Source organism: Nannospalax galili, unplaced genomic scaffold (genome assembly GCF_000622305.1).
Source record: "Nannospalax galili isolate Female #2095 unplaced genomic scaffold, S.galili_v1.0 scaffold138, whole genome shotgun sequence".
Classification (NCBI taxonomy): domain Eukaryota; kingdom Metazoa; phylum Chordata; class Mammalia; order Rodentia; family Spalacidae; genus Nannospalax; species Nannospalax galili.
This window is the reverse complement of record NW_008341333.1, coordinates 417517-422212: the sequence shown is the minus strand read 5'-3', so window position 1 is coordinate 422212 and position 4696 is coordinate 417517. Positions and strand designations below refer to the sequence as shown.

The window sequence follows — 4696 nt, the reverse complement described above, 5'->3', positions numbered from 1 at the left end:
AATATTTTTTCTTCTAGGCTGGTCTTTAAAAAACTGTATATAAACATAGCCAGTTTATTATATGCTGATTATATTCCACTGGAATCATGTACAGAGTGATATGCAGATATATGCTAAAGTTCATATAAAGGTACATAAGTTTTACACTTATATAAACATTGCAGTAAGTTGTACATGATTAGAATTTGCAATTTTACATATCTGTATCTGTGAAATTATCATTGTGGTCAAGATAGTGAACATATCTATCACCTCCAGATGTTTCCTTTGACACCTTTGTAATCCCTTGTTCTCGTACTTCTCTGTCCATCTTGAAGCAGCCACTGGTCTGCTTTCTGTCAGGTTACTTACAATTTCTACAGTTTTATGCAAATTTAATCATAAGGTACATACTTTTATCTTAGCTGACTTCTTTAATCAGCAGGATGATTTATTGATGATATATATTCATGTATATATATGTATTTGTCTTTTTGTTACAAAGTTGTATTCCATTTATGGATGTACCATGATTAATTCATTCACCTATTAATGGGCAATACTTCTATTTTTCAGCTGTTACAAATGAAGTGTTGGTGAACATTTATATATAAGCTTTCGTATGATTGAAAATTTATATTCCTTTTGAGTAAACAAACAGAAGTGAACTGGGTGGCTCATATGGTCATTTGTATGTTTAGACTGCCAAATTGTTTCCCAAGTTGGTTGGAACATTTATGTTATCAAAGATGTTCACAAGCATCCTAGGTCCTCCTTACCCTTTCCAATGTTTGGTATGGTCAATCTCTTGAATTTGGTCATTCTAGTGAATATGTCATATTATCCCATTGTGGATTAAACATATGATTCATGATATTAAGCATTTTTGATATGTTTGCTTGCCAACCATGTAGTTTAACTTGTTTAAACCTTTTGATTAGTTTATTACTTTGTTAGCAGAATGTTGAGTTTTGTGGCTATATATTCCAGATGTGTCAATTAAGATATATATTTTGCAAATATTTTCTTCTCATGATCTTAAGGGCATCTTTTAGGGCCAGTGAGATGACTCAGCAAGTAAAAACATTTCCTGTAAAAGCCTGGTGAACCTATGTGTAATAGCTAATCTTGGATGTCAACTCGACTGAATCTGGAATTAACTGAAATGAGAGAGACTTTCTTAATTGGATTATTTGAAGCCAGAAGACCCATACTAAATGTAGGCATTACCTTCTGATGGAAGCCCACGTAGAAGGTTACAGCAGGGGGCTGAAGAGATGGCTTAGCAGTTAAGAGCACTGACTGCTCTTGCAGAGGATGTGGGTTTGGTTCCCAGAACCCATATGGCAGCTAAAAACCATCTGTAGCTCCAGTTTCAGGAAATCCAACACCTCTTCTGACCTCCGAGGGCATTGTACAAGTCGAGTGCATTTACACACATGCAGGTAATACAATCATATACATGAAATTAAAATAATACATAAAGTATTTTTTAAAAATAAAAAAAGTTCGCAGCAGAAGGGAGCTTTGCTTTCTGCCTGCTTGCCTTCTCTCTCACTGGTGAGTTCCTTTGCTGATAGTAGAACCAACTTCTTCAGGTTCCAATGTAGACTGAAGACTAGCAGACCTTCAGGAATCCTTCAGACCTTCAGCACCAGATTGGGATTGCTGAGACATTCAGCCTCAGACTGAGAAACTACTGGATTCTTAGCATCTCCAGTGTGGTGTAGCCATTGTTAGACTTCTTGGACTCTATCCTATGTGCCAATCTAATAAGTCCCCGCTCCCCGCCACTTTGTCAGTTCTGTTCCTTTAGAGAACCCTGACTAATACACCAGGTAAAGGCGGAAGGAGAGAACCAACTCCACAGTTGCCTGACACATGTCCACTAAGGCACATGCATGCATGCACGCACACATAATAATACATTTTAAAGAGACAGACTTTTAATGAGTAGTTTTTAATCTTGATGAAATTTAAATTATTTATTCTTTTGTAGATTATGCTTTATATTTACCTGGTAGCAGCGATGCCATGATCACAAAGGTGATTTTTCCAGGGCGAGGCTCATCCATTGCACTCTAGAAATACTGAGCCCTGCAATTTCCCCAAATGCAGGAAACTGGACTGCATGATTTGTGGTAGTGGGGAACTGTGTTCTCACTCTCCCTTATATTTGTTTTTTTTAAAGATTGTGCTTTGCTGGCAGCTAAGAGATTTTTCCTAATCCTAAGGTCACACAGATTTACACCTGTGCTATCTTCTAAAAGTTTAATAGATATGTATCATATAAGACTCTAGAATTTTATAGTTAAATGATTAGTTCTAAGCTGACTATAATTCCAGCACTCGAGAAGCAGAGGCAAGAGGATTTCTGGAAGTTTGAGGATAGCCTGGGCTACATAGTGAGTACCAGGACAGCAAGACCCCATCTCAAAAAGTAAACAAAAATTTATATTAGATCTAATAGCTTTCCTTTTACCTTCCCCCCCATAACTCCTCTATAGATGATTGTGTCATCTGCAAATGAAAAGTTTCCCTTCTTCCTTTTCTCTTGGGATGTCTTTCATTTCTTTTTTTGTGCCTGTTTGCACTGGATGAACTATCTGTACAGTGTGGAACTGAAACGGTGGGAGGAGATATCCTGGCCTCACTCTTGATCTGAAGGAGAAAGTATTTAGGCCGTCACCAATAAGTAGAATGGCTGTTGTCTCCTAGTTGTCATTTCTTAGATTAGAGAAGTTTCCTTCTAACTGGGATGTACATCAAGAGTGGATGATAGACTTTGTCATATGCTTTCTCAATATCTGTTGAGATGACTTTATCTTTTTAGATAATATGTTGAACATGATTGTTTTCCAAATGTTAATCAACTCTGTATTCCAATGCAAATCCCATTTGATTATATGATGTAACTTCCTTTCACTATATCATTGAGTTCAGCTTGTTGACATTTTATATGCAATTTTTAAAATTGCATTTGTGTGTATGTGTGTGTGTGTGTGTGTGCCTGCACACACTTGCTTGGGTGTGCATGTGGGGGTCAGGGGATGACTTGTGGGAGTTGGTTTCCTTCTTCTACCATGTAGCTCGCAGGGACCAAACAAAGTCATCCGGTTTAGCAGCAAAGTGTCTTTACTCACTGACCCATTTCACCTGTCTCTTGTACTGGATGATATTGTAGGGTTTTCTGTTTGCTCGTTTGTTTTTGCAGTACGGAAATAGAACCCAAAGCCTCCTGTATGCTAGGAAAGCACTATTTACCACTGAGCAACATCCCCAATAATATTAGTTTATAGTGTTCTTATAATCTTTGAGCCTTATTTTGTTTTGAGGGTAATCTTGGTCTTGGAAAACTATTTGGGAATTATTCTCTTGTTTTCAATATTTTTAAAAAATGTGTGTAAAACTGTTGATCGTCCCTGCCCCCCTTAAGCCTTTGGTAGACTATACATTAAGCTGTCTGGACTTAGAATTTTCTTTGTGAAAGGTTTTGGAACTATGTAATATTCTCAGATAATATATAGCTGTTCAGATTACTTATTTTATCCTGAGTGTGTTTTTGTAATTTGTTTCATTCAAAGAAATTGTTTCATCTACATTGTTGAAATTATTGATGTAAAATTGCTCATAAATATTCCCTTACTATGCTTTTAGCACTGGGAGCGGCTGGCTGGTACAGCCTCTCACATCCCTAGTCTTTGTCATTTGTTTAATCTTTCTACCCTAGTATGTCTACAAAAGTTTCATCAAAATGTTATTGATTTTTGCCAAAAAGCTAGCTTTTGGTTTCATTGACCATCTATTGTTTTTGTGCTTTCTATTTTGTTAACTTGATGCTTTCTTTTCCTTTTGACCTTTTTTTTTTCCTTTGTATAAGTTGACTTGACTTACTGGCTTTTTCTACTCAAAGTGGCTTTGGTGGGTTCAATGAGGAATGTCCCCATAAACTCAAGTGTTTGAACATTTGGTCAATGTTTGGGGGAGGTTATGTGACCGTTAGAAGGTGTGGCGTTGCTCGAGGAAGTTCCTCACTGGGGGTAGGTTTGGAGAGTTCACATCCTTGCCCTACTTCCCATTTTGCTCTCTCTGCTTCCTGCATGTGCTTGAAGATGTGAGTCCTTGGCCTTCAGCTCCAGCCACCTCTGTTGCCATGTTTTCCCATCATGGTGGACTGTTATCCCCCTGGAACTACAAGCCCAAATAAACTCTCCTTTCTATAAGTTGCCTTGGTCATGGTGTTTTATCACAGCAACAGAAAAATAACCAGTACAGTTGGTATAGCAATATCCCACAAATTCTGACTTGTGACATTTTAATTTTTATAGCTTTAAGCTAATTTCTAATTAGCTTTTGATTTCTTTTTTTGCTCAGTTGTTATTTAAAGGTGTGTCATTTAATTTCTAATTATTTGGAAAATTTATCTTTTTTTTACTTTTAATGCCTAATTTAATTCCACTGTAATCAAAGAATGTACTTTGTATTTCTTGAGTTTTCTTGGGTTCATTGAGATTTGTTTTGTGACAGAGCATGAAATTGAGAAAAGCATGTATGGGGTGCTGTTGGTGGTGCTGTCAGTAGTATTCAGCAAATGCCAAGGAAGTCAGGTTGGTAAATAACATTGCAGTAGAACCTCTTTATCCATGAGGGACACATTTTAAGACCTCTAGTGGGTACTTGAAACTGAAGATAGTACCAAATTCTATAAATACTATGT

At 36.9% G+C, this 4696-nt stretch overlaps 1 non-coding gene across 1 annotated transcript; it reads left to right on the top strand.

Annotated features, from left to right (window-relative positions):
- Positions 1 to 1988: 1988 nt before the first annotated feature.
- LOC115071006 lies at positions 1989 to 2151 on the top strand. The gene has a single exon (XR_003850106.1). It is a non-coding gene; the product is annotated as a U1 spliceosomal RNA (small nuclear RNA).
- The last annotated feature ends 2545 nt before the right edge of the window (positions 2152 to 4696 follow it).